General features: G+C 37.8%; 1 protein-coding gene across 1 annotated transcript in view; it reads right to left on the bottom strand.

The window, feature by feature from the left end:
• Nucleotides 1-13,105, bottom strand: part of NXPH2 (neurexophilin 2) — a 108,296-nt gene that overhangs the window by 25,291 nt on the left and 69,900 nt on the right. The window lies entirely within an intron of this gene.

Raw genomic sequence — 13,105 nt, 5'->3', positions numbered from 1 at the left:
AGCAGCTTTATTTATAATTGCCCTTAAGTGAAAACAACCCAAATGTCTAGATCATGGACCATCAAATGTGAATAATCAAATAATGGATAATCAAATGGAAAATACTGAATAATCGAATTGAAAATGAAAACAATAAAACCATTAGATAAAAAAGCAATTCTCCAAAGAGGAATATAAGTGGATAATTTCACGTAGTGAAATACCACTTAACATAAAAAACTAGGGACTCAGAAAATAGAAGAATCTATATATATTGCATGATTCCATTGATAAGAAATTCTAGAACAGGGAAAACTAATCTATAGGCCGATCAGAGGTTGTCTTTGAGCAAGGGGTTAGTGGTAAGGCTGACTTCAAAAGGACTTAAGAGAAGTTTCCAAAGTGATGGAAAAGTTCTATATCTTGATTGCGGTGGTAGTTACACATGTGCACATATTTGTCAAACTCTTGGAACTGTCCTCTTAAAATAGTTAAATCTGTTATGTGCAAATCGTACTGCTTAAAAGTTGATTAAACATGTAAAAGAAATCATGCACATAATTTCTGTACAAGCATATTAATTACAGCATTATTTACAATGGCAATAATATATAGTATATACATTTAATAGAAGTAATAAAATATAATTTATATAAGGATCCATTAAATTAATGTACATAAAGAACATTTAATAACATGAGAAATGAAATACTGCTAAGTGGGAAAGAGTGACACGTTTTCAGTAAAAATAGTTTACATACATGTTAAAAATTATTGGTAGGCCCAAAGAAGACAGACAGTGGCCAAAAGACACATGAAAAGACACTCAACATCACCAATCATAAAGGAAATGCAAATCAAAACCACAATGACATTTTCACCTCACACATCAGAAATGCTAGTATCAAAAAGTCCAGAAATAGCAAATGCTAGCATGGATGTATACAAAAGGGAAACTTTGTGCATTGTAGGTGGAAATGTAAATTGGTGTAACCCCTGTGGAAAACAGTATGGAGGTTCCTCAAAAATTAAAGACAGAAATACTATATGATTCAGCAATTCCATTGCTGGAAATTTACCCAAAGAAAACAAAAACACTAATTGGAAAAGATATGTTTATTGCAGCATTATTTACAACAGCCAAGGTATGAAAGCAACCTCAGTGCCCATTGATAGATGAATGGATAAGGAAGATGTAGTATATTTGTACAATGGAATATTCCTCAGCCATAAAAAAGAATGAAATCTTGCCATTCATGAGAACATGGATAGACCTAGAGGTTATTACCCTAAGTGAACTAAGTCAAGGAAAGATAGATACCATATGATTTCACTTATGAATGGAATCTAAAAAATAAAGCAAATGAACAAATAAAAAAAGAGAAATAGATTAATAAATACAGAAAACAAACTGTAGAGGGTTGAGGTATGGGTGAAACATGTGAAAGGGATTAAGAGGTACAAACTTCTAGTTATAAAATAAGGAGGATAAAATGTACAGCATAGGGAATATAATCAATAATATTGTAGTAACTCTGTAGAGTGACAGATGGTAACCACACTTACAGTGAGCATTGAATAGTGTATGGAATGGTTAGTTCACTATCTTCTCCACCTTAAACTAATATAACATTGTATCTTAATTTTACTTGGATTAAAGAAAAAAGTGGCATGAGTGGAAAAAAATATTGGCAGAACATATACCAAAACACTAATGAGTTGTCTCCGAGTAATGAATTCTTGGTGTTTCTTACTTTCTTCTTCATAGTATCACTATGATTCATTTTCTACATTAAATCTGTATTACTTTGCTAATTGAAACAATTTAAAATGCAGGTAAACATAGAAAAACAAAATAAAAATTGTAAACTGATAAAGTAATTCTCTTTAGAGTAAATATATACTATCCATTCAATAAAATGCTCAACCTTATTTCTAACCAAACTAGTACAAATTAAAAAAAAAGATGCTCTTGTGATTAACAAATTAGCAAATATCAAATGTATGAAGAGAAACATGTGTTCAGAATGAGATTATCAACTGCTGGGAAGAATATTTTCCGTACTTTGTTATGGCAACATACATTAGTAGAGCATTTCTTTATTATAGGAATAAAAAGCCTTAAAATTCCCATTCCTTTTGATGTAATAATTGCACTTCTGAAGTACCAGCTGTAGGAAATTTTTTCAAAATGCTTGTGATGTACACACAGTGATGTTCACTGCAGTGTTATTTATACTATGGCAAACTGCACACAACCAAAATCCCTAAAAATTTAAGAAAATTGTTAAGTGATTTTGATACCCTTACTTATTCATTTATTTATTTTTAAAATGCTTATTCGTTTTTGAAAGAGCACAAATGGGAGAGGGGCCAAGAGGGGAACAGAGAATCTGAAACAGGCTCTATGCTGACAGCAGTGAGCCCTATGTGGGGCTTGAACTCATGAACTGCAATATCAGGACCTGAGTAGAAGTCAGATGCTTAACCAACTGCAGCACCCATTTGAAAAAGCTTATTAACTGACATTTAAAAATGATTCAGGTTTTAATAACATGGGGGAATGCTTACTTCTATAATGTTAGGTTAAAACAGCTACAAAGTTGTGTTTAAGGTATTATGTCAACTACATTGTATATTAAAAAAATAAATGGAAATAAGGCATCTGAGTGGCTTTATCGGTTAAGCTTCAGATTTCTGCTCAGGTCATGATCTCATGGCTCATGGGTTTCAGCCCTGCATCGGACTCTGTGCTGACAGCTCAGAGCCTGGAGCCTGATTCAGGTTCTGGGTCTCCCCCTCTGCACTTCCCCTGCTCACACACACACACACACACACACACACACACACTCTCTCTCTCTCTCTCTCAAAAAATAAACATAAAAAAATTAAAATAAATAAATGGATACAAGTTAGAATAAATATCCTAAAATACTTACAGGTTACAACTAGTCAGAAAGGTCACTGATAATTTTCTCCGTATTTTAAATTCATTTGCATATTTTGAAAATTGTCAACAGTAAGCTAGTATAAATATAATGACTACTCCAAGACAAGATTCTATAGTTAAAATATGCCCAGACCAAGGTTAACACATTCAGGCAATTTGCTATCTAAGGTAGAAACCTTTAGACTTCTGATGTCTGGTGAAACTGAAAAGGGTAGTAAGTTTTGGGAATTAAACTACTTCAGTGCTGGGACGGTCAACAATATTGCATTCAACAAATTTAGATTTGTACATATGATGCTTAGCACAGTACCTAAGACATGATGGTTAAATAAGTGTGAGTTATAATGGGCAGGAATGAAAAAAATATTGAAGATATATGTGTGCATGCCCATAAACACAAGATATAAACCAGTCTCCCAAATTAATCAACAGTGTGTAAAAGTTTCAACAATAAATGTAGAGAAAATTGGAATGAATGCAAACTCATTCTGCAGTTGTCAATGAAGTGCAAATTTAATCTTTTGTAGGAAGAAGGAGTAAGTGTCTACTGAAATGCCAGCACTGTCCCATAGCTCTGGGAGAAAGGAACCCTGGGAGGAAGGTGCTTTTCCTTATCCAATCAGTTTGCTTGCCCACTGGGGAACTAATGAAAATAGAGGGAGTCAAGAAACAATACAACCTGGGTTCCCAGTTGATACCCTGAGAATAGTTCATTAAGAAGAATCATTCTTCGGGTATCTGGGTGGTTCTGTGGGTTAAGCATCCAACTTTGGCTCAGGTCGTGATCTCACAGTTCGTGAGTTTGAGCCCGATGTCAGGCTCTGCTAACACCTTACAGCCTGAAGCCTGCTTCAGATTCTGTGTCCCTCTTGCTCTGCCCCTCACCTACTGGCTCTCTCTCTCTCTCTCTTTCTCTCTCTCTCTCTCTCTCAAAAATAAACAAATATTAAAAAAAAACAGCAAGCAGAAGTAACTTGTGCAAAAAAATTAAAAAAAAAAAAGAAAAGTCATTCTTAATGGAGTAGGGGAAGAGAGGGCAAAATATGCCCCTCTTCGCTTTGTGCTTTATCTAATCCAGAAGCTACTTCTTGTTACAGCAGAAGTCCCTGGGATAAGAACAGATGAACAGGGTTCAAGATCTAAGTAGGTTAAGAAAGCTCACCTAACGTGGGGTGAGAGTGAGGGCAGAACTTGCTGTGCCCAGCTTCTGGGAAGGCAGATGACAGATGATGGATGCCGGCACAAGGAGGCACTTTTCTGCAGGGATTAGACAGAGTCAGGGCTTTGGGTGAGCAAGTATCCTACCTGATCCCCGTCAATCTGCTGAGGCGCAAGGCATTAGGTGTTGAAATACGCTCATGCTTATTTTCTTGTTAATAGTAACCTTTAGTCCAAAATTCTATAGGAAGCCAAAACGTATTAAAATAGAGACTGAGGCTTGTGTGGTAGGTCTTGTCAATGCACACTCTATGCTATAATGCCACATTGTTCCATGTGTGTGCTGGACATGTCCTCCTGCTGGCTGGTGCAGTTTGGGGACATCGCTGAATTCCATTTTCTTTATTTCCCAGTAAGCCATGGAGGCAAATGGTAATAGCCTCATTTTGCAGATGAGAGATCAGGGCACAGAGAGCTTAAGCAACTAATCCAAGTTCTCTAAGTAAGCGATCCTGGAAAACAAACAGAACCCTGCTCCTTTTATTGCCCCTATAGAGATGCATCTAACAGTCCATTTTCATCCAGCATTCAAACCATTTTTAACATGATCTATGCTTTTTCTTTTAATTGAATAAGTAGTATAACATCTCAGCCCTTAGTAAAATACATATTTAGCCCTATAAACATTTAAACATTTAGCAATGTAAACATTTAAACCTTAACAATTCAACGATCTTTTCACCTCCTAACATCCGGTTTCTAGCATTTCTATTTTGCTGAAACAGTTTATAATATTGCTAACAATTACTGCTGGGTATCAGGTCACATAAATATTTAATGACACCATTAATTTCTAAAAGAGAACCTTGACATTAGGCTTAAATGAAGAAGGAATTTATTTTCCTATATTTTGCACTAATATTTAATTTGTAGTTCTTGGATTGAAGCCTCAGATCTATGATTGACTAGAATTTGACATTGCTCTTTAGGTATTTCTGTTCACCTTTAAATATGGCTTTTCCCTGCCTTGTGTAGCACATAAAAACTGGAATGTTCAACACTCTATCAGACCAGCACCTGCTGGCCATCCGTCTGTCGGACTTCTTAGTTAATGTCCTCCCTCCTGCTCATTTCTTGAAAGCCTAGGAGATTTCACTTTACATTTGCTAAGACTGGTTCATTAAAATACTAATTTTAAACTGTAATCATCTGTTGGTTCATATCACCAATTGAACCGCAGTGGTGCTATCTCCTAACTGCAGGAGAATTTCACATCTGTTCTCATCCCCTGGAGCCTTAAGCAAGAGTTACCTTGGCACTCAAAAAAGTAGGCAGTTTGAAAGAGATGTAGAGAACTGTGTTTTAAGAAAAGCAACAAAGGCAGGCAGGAAAAATTGTAAATATGGTAAATAGGCTCAACTGTAAAACTATTCATGATCCTACTTTCTGGGGGGAAAAAAGCAATCAAATAGGAAGCACAGCAGGTTAATAGTCCTGTGGTCACATTGGGAGGATTTTAACTGCATCAGCTGATCTAACTCCTGGAGGATTTGCAATCTGCTGACCCAAGTAGGTGGGAAGTGGTTTATTCCTTGTTTTAGGATAAAAGTCAGTGATATCTTTGCCCTGTAATGGCATCAACCAGCCTTGGGAATGCCCACTGGTTGGCAGAACTGGGGGCAAGTCTCAGATTTAAGGTATAAATAAATGGAGGGGGGGAGGGCAAAAAGGCAAACTAAAGAAAACAGAACAGGTTAAAAAAAAGAGAGAATAGAAATGAAAAGATGGATAGGATAGAGGAGAGGGGGAGAAAGAAACACATCCTGGGGAAATGCCACAGTGTCTTCTAAGTACCAATTACTCACAAGTCACCATAGGAGTCAGGCCAATAAGAAGGGACATTTACTGAATGTTACTGTGTGCTCGATTAGGGTCTCTGGGTTAGATGAGGATTACCTGCACTGGACAGATGAGAATCTGGATTTGAGACTCTGGTGGCCCAACATCATACTCTATGTGTTCTCCAACACATGATGATGGTTTTCAATATTTCAGAGAGAAAAAGATGAATAAGACACGAATCCTTCTTTAAAGACCTCATGGCTTATGGTACCCATCTTAAAGCAGTGTCCTCCAGGAATACTGAGAGAATTCTCTGCAACAGAGATTACTTTATGACTTCTTAGAGGCAGTCTCTTTATCTTTTAATATATTCCAGACTCAGGTCCTGACTTGAGTAAAATTATAAATGTGGCATTGGTGTCATATCATCTTGTGGCTTCTACCCACAGCATCCACTCCCAGGAGAATTAGAGATGATTCAAAAGTTTTCATGAGTTTCCTTCCTACTCCACCAGCACCCACCCCCAAATAACCTGAATAAATTAACTTGGGGAGTGAAAATTCCCAGTGCAGAAACAATGGGGCCAGAGGGTAAGACTACTTCTTTGAATATTCAAAGCTTCGAATACAGTATAAAATGCCGCTGCTTTGGTCCACATATGAGAAATTGCCAGGTGCCAAGAACAAGAAACATAAAAGATCATTGCACAGACAAATAAGAACTTTAACAATGGCCAACCGAAGGTAAGATAGAGAAGCCTAGGAGGGCAAAAGAACCCCTCCTTTGTTGTGAGTATAGAGTGTAAAGAAATGAGAGCTAAGTCAAGGGATGGTCTATTGACGAATTAATTTGGAAATCACTTAAGAAAAATTGTGCCTCAGCTCTTATTTATATCAGTTGGACAGAATGGGCTATGTTCTCTCCCCGGTGTTAAATAACAAGTATTTAACCTAGGAACTAAAAGTCCATTTTTCTTTTATATCTCCAGGACCCTGGGACTAGGTTGTTAATAATTTAGCTAATTGAGTAAAACCTAATGTTTTAAATCTTGAAGCAGGGAAATAAAAATTCAAGATTTCCTGTAGATATGGGATGCATAATATTTAATGCTTCAGAGGTCATTAGTAAAAGAAAATATTACAGCCATACACACCCTCTGAGAGTCTAACTAATGAACGTCTTCCAGCTGCTGTTGAAAAATCAGCAGCAGCACCGGTACCAATTTCAAGACAAAGCACAGCTGACAGATGTTTGAAGGGATAAATCAGGCCGTACAAGGATTAAAATAATAAGTCCCCAGTGCCTTTTAAAGGCAGAGGTGCCACAGCAAACTATTCCCGGCCACTGGAGTACAACGGAAAGACGGATCCTGGGGGTCATTATCTAGCAGCCCAGTAGGTGTGTGAGCACTATATTACTAAAACGTAACACAGGTTCTAACCACACCAAGTTTTAAGTAAGAACAGCTTTTACTGTTACTACTGTTTTAAGGGAGTCTCCAAGATTCTACTTTAGTTAGTGTTTGGGACATGATGTGACTAAATGTGACTAAATGGCCAATATAATAAAACACAAATGACAGTGATTCTTTTTTTTTTAATGTTTATTTATTTATTTTTGAGAAAGATAGTGCAAGCAGGGGAGGGGCAGAGAGAGAGGGAGAGAGAATCTGAAGTAGGTTCTGCACTGACAGAAGAGACCAATGTAAGGCTCGATCCCACAAACCATGAGGTCAAGACCTGAGCTGAAATCAAGAGTCCAACCCTTAACTGACTGAGCCACCCAGGCGTCCTGACAGTGATTCTTCATATACATTGTAATGGATGCTTAGCATGGTGATGCAGCTATTGTAATAAGGGTGGCAAACAGTCTTCTAATTGAGAAACATGTACTTACTGGGGATTTAGGTGCCTATTCCTGTTTGTCATTTAACAAGGTGGGTTAGGGGAACTTTTGAAAAAATACAAATGGTTAGGCTTTATTTCAAACTTAATGGAATGCTTGGGAACTACAGGCTTCTCCTACAACAACACATTGGATGTGACTTCAGTGCCACACTTACTAAACTGGGTTGTAATGGTTTCATTGCACGCTAGCTAGCTATATTCCCCTTGCTCATATCCAATGAGCTTATTGAGGGTGAAACTGGATCTGAGTCATCTGGTGTCCCTGAGAGTCTTAGCCAATGCCTGTGATACAAAATTTTTAATAAAGGTCTAGCATTTTCCTATGTGTCATGATCCAATTGTACATAGGATAACTTTATGGTCAACTTGACCTAGCCACAGGGAGCTTAGATATATGGTCAACATTCTGGGCATTTCTGGGATAGTGTTTTTGGATAAGATTAGCATTTAAAGCAGTAGACCTGAGTAAAGCAGGTTTCTCTCCCCAGTGTGAGTGGGCCTCATTCAACCAGTTGACGGCCTGAATAAATCCAAAAGGCTGACCGTCCCCTAAGTATAGAGAACTCTTTCCTCTTGATATGCTTCAAAGTGGAACATTGGCTTTTTTCCTGCCTCCAAACTTGGACTGGAATGTTGGCTCTGACTGGGTCTTCAGGGTGCTGGCCTTTGGACGGGAACTACACCATTGGCCCGCATGGGCCTCCAGTTTGCCAACTCGCCCTGCAGACCATGGGATGTGCCAGCATCCATAACCATTAGGCCAATTCCTTATAATAAATGGCCCTGACTAAAAAAAAAATCTTCAGGCTCCAGGAGTGTGAAATACAAGTAGGTAATGTAAGAAGTTACAAGGAAAGCTATGACTGACAGACAACACAGGCTTTCTAAACTTATGGTTCCTTACTCTCACTTTGGGTTAGAATCAGTGCTTCTTAAAGTATGACTCACAAACTGTTACCAGTCCAAAATAAATTGGTTTTTGTTTGTTTGTTTGTTTTAAAGTTTATTTATCCAGAGAGAGAGACAGCATGAACAGAGGAGGGGAAGGGATGGGGGGAGAAAGAGAATCCCAAGCAGCCTTTGCGCTGTCAGCACAGAGCTTGATGTGGGGCTTGATTCCATGAACAATGAGATCATGACTGGAGCCCAAATCAAGAGTCAGACACTTACCTGACTGAGCCACGCAGGTGCCCCTAAGATAAATACCTTCTTGTTTAGAAACTTTTATAGCAATTGACATTGCAACAACGTTCAGTCATATGGTTTTTCGTTTTACAAAGGTATCATAACTTAAGCAACAACAAAACAGCCACTGGTGATTTACAAAGATGGTTTGAGACGCACTGACCTAGAAAGCTTGTGCCACTTCAGACCAATCTAATCAGAACGAGAGTGATGTGGAGCCTGAGCATCTCCTGGGCATTATGCTTCTCAGGGGATTCTCAAGTGATGATACTAAATAGATCTCACAACAGGTTTGGCACAGTTCCTAACTGACCAGAACGGAAGTGGCCTCAGATCAGAACAGATGCAGGCGATCAGCAAGAACTGCAAGTAGCAGCACCAGCTGAAGATCAGTTTTTCCTATTAGATGTTCCAAATGGGATGCAGCTCTTCATGAAGAAGTCTGAGTTAATAAAGACAGGTGCAGCCACGTGAAATGGGAAGACGTTTTTCCAGTCCACATGGATGTATTTAAAGGGATTCTAAATTGGAAATTTATACGTTCCCAGTGGCCATGAAGTAGGGTAAAACCCCTTTATGAAATGGAGCAGAGATACACTGGGGCTCAAATTATATCCCTCAAGATGTGACAACTGTCCAGAGTTAAAGACTACCATAATCAGGCTATTGTGTCTTCTCTCCTAATAACAAAATAAAGGGATGTCATGCTTTTACAGTTCTATACACTGACAGCTGCAAGTCTATCTAGTGGATTTTCTTTGACAGAATAGGACCCATCGTATTTTTCAAAGTAAGTATTATTAAGCATTATCAACCTTATATATTTCTTTTCAGATTAGTAAGTCATTTTAAATTCATATAACAAATTCATTTAACATGTTAACATATCGTTGTGTTGTGGAGATATAAAATAATCCTATTGCAGAAAGTGTTACTATTCATAACATTCATAAGATCTGTATTTACTTGTTTCTTTTTGCTTTGATTTGAGATATGGAGTCTCGTGCTGATCGAGAATATATACACATAGACTCATATACATGTGTGTATCTATGTATGTAGACGTATATGTATGTATATTCTTAGTTGTATTTCAGGCATCTTGACACAATAATCATTCTTTTGGATGAGGTTTCTTTTTTAAATTTAAGATGAAGCAATGACATTTAAGACTGCCCTGATTTTGGCAAGGTAAAGCCCATGGAATGCCTTTTACCTAATCCTTTTTAGTAGATTGTCCTGAGTTACTGATTTCCTGGCTATTATGATTTGAGAAGTTGCCATTATCTAAGTGAATTCTCCACATTATCCCAAATTTGTTCTATACCGTCATCCTGCCTGGACACTGAACGTGTCCAGTGACAGGTATCTCCAAGAGGGTCTAAGTCATATTTAAATTTTCTATTAAAACTCATACTGGTATGAGCTAAAATTTATGTCTATACCAGTATTCAGTGATGTGTTCTCTCTATTTCTCTCTCTCTCTCTCTCTCTCCTCTCTCTCTCTCTCATCCTAGAGAAAGAGCTCTGTGAGTCTTCCATGTAATAAACACTCCAACAGCTGAGGATATTTGTGAACCAGCCCCTTTGCAGACTAAATGCCTCAACTTGATCGATCATAAGCTGCCTTTCGATTCCCATAACCTTCCTGGTGATTTCCTTCTGATTACTACCCTGCAGTACATGACGTTGACTACTCACCCATTAGTGGGCTCTTCTCTGGTACCCACCTACTTCTCTTAAGTTGTATGTGACACATCTGTTTGGCTCCACCTTGTTTATGCCTGTTATAATGGTCATTTTAATTACATAATTTAATAAAATATTACATAAGCTGATAAAATATGAGTAAAAAAAGAAAGCTATTTATATAAAAATAAGTTGAATGCTTGGAGAAATTTTTGAAGATGAATCTCTTAAAATACTGCTGTTGAAAGAAGTGAGAGCAAGAGAACTGTAAAAGGGAAAAAAACGTAGAAATTGTAGGACAATTTGGATTGATTAGAAGATGTCTTTAGGTACATCCTCCATTTAAAATAAGGAGTGGCTAGAAATCTTATATAATTCGTTAAGGGATGGGGTTTATTTAAATGCAAAAATGAAAACTCCAGTTGGAGGTCCCATATTCAAAGGAATAATATTGCAAATATTGTTATAACCAATGAGAACACCTACCTAACCATGAGAATGAGGGTCAGTCACCAACCACAGGCCTGGCCATGCCCGTGTGTACTGGCTGAAGGTAAGATCCACCCTCAAAGGAAAAGGCTTAACCTTCCACCAAAAAAATCCATGAAAGAATAAACATTCATAGTTAAGTTAAAAAGTTTAACGTACACTTGAAGTTTTTATGAATCACTCCTAAAGAGCTTCTACTACACAAGGAGCTGGAGATGGGGTCTGAATGGTTGTCTGATCCCAAAGAGCATTTGCTTGACATCTGTGTATATTGCCTGCAAATGCTTCATGCTATCGCTGTTCTCTTACTAAATACCATGGTCTATTAATATAGTCTAGGATTGCATAAGCATTCTGGAAAACTCATCCGCATTTGAAAAGCATTCACCATATTGATGACTCACAACTTCAGTTTATTTTAGCTAAAACTTTTCCATAGTTGCTAACCATATATCCTTCACCTTCTGGTGGTGGTTCTTTTTGTGTCCAAGTACCAGACTTCACAATGACCCTTTTTAACTTTCTTCTTTGTGGATGTGCCCCATCATCTAGCCTTCTGAGATCCTTTTGAATCCTGTCAGCCAACATTTCCCCCTGCTCTCTCTCTGAGCCTCATGTCATCAGGTAATTTAATAAGTAAGACTTGCATCTGCCCTTTGAAAATCTGACCTTGTCAGAAGTCTCCTCGGGCAGTCAAGTTGATTACTACAGATACTGTCTCCATTTCTTCCTCATTGGAATAATTTGTGATTGCAGTCACAACTCTGGCTGTCCCAAGGTGCCAGGGCTGTCTTCCAGCAGAGCCTCACGCATGGTGCTGTGTGTGTCTCGTCCACAAGTGCATCAGTCTAAACACAGGGCATGTATAAATGGGTTTAAATCAGAGAATTTAACTCTTTTTCTCACACAGAATGACAAGGAAGGCCTTTTTTTAAAATATTATTTAAATCCAAGTTAGTTACCATGCCATGTAATAATAGTTTTAGGAGTAGAGTTTAGTGATTCATCACTTACAAATAACACCCAGTGCTCATCCCAACAAGTGCCCTCCTTAATGCCCATCACCCATTTTGGTCAGCTCCCCACCCAACATCCTGCTAGGAACTGTCAGTTCGTTCTTGGTATTTAAGAGTCTTTTATGGTTTGCCTCCCTCTGTTTTTATCTTATTGTTTTTTAAAGTCTATTTATTTATTTTGAGAGAGACAGAGATAGCATGAGTGGGGAAGGGGCAGAGAGCAAGGGGAAATTCCGGAGCCAGATGCAGGCTCAGACCACTAAGTTATGAGATCATGACCTGAGCTGAAATCAAGAATTGGACGCTTAACCGACTGAGCCACCCAGGCACCCCTATCTTATTTTTCCTTCGAGGAAGGCCTATTTGGATAAAACAAAAGTAGCTGCTACCTTGCCCAACTGTCACACACACAAACCACTTCGCAATGATCACCAAAGCCAGGAATCTAAACTTGGGAGAAGAATGAGCATAATCTAATTAAGATGTTTTACCCAGTATCTGAACACACAATTGAGCCAGCGCCACTTACATCACGATTTGACTATTGCAGAAGACTATATTGATTGCCTAAAAATAATTTCATTAATGGAAACAGATGTAATGTGATTTAATATGCAAATTAATGCTGCATTCACTGAAAAATATGAAATCATCCCATTTAGCAATTTAACTGAAATTAACTAATAAAACTTGAGACAACTTTGTCTTCCTTCACAATCTTAATGAAAAGTCTTGAAAGACAATAAATGTCTTTTAGTTCTGAATATTCTACACAGCAGTCTAGAAGCCCAAACTAATGTGAGGTATAGCGCTCATTACTCTTTGAATGTTGTTCTAAATTAAGGAGACAACTTGTAGAAAAGTTAACTATTGTGAACTGGAAAACCTC

The sequence above is a fragment of the Suricata suricatta genome, chromosome 3 (genome assembly GCF_006229205.1).
Source record: "Suricata suricatta isolate VVHF042 chromosome 3, meerkat_22Aug2017_6uvM2_HiC, whole genome shotgun sequence".
NCBI lineage: Eukaryota > Metazoa > Chordata > Mammalia > Carnivora > Herpestidae > Suricata > Suricata suricatta.
The sequence above is the reverse complement of the archived record's forward strand: the minus strand, read 5'-3'. Positions and strand labels throughout refer to the sequence as shown.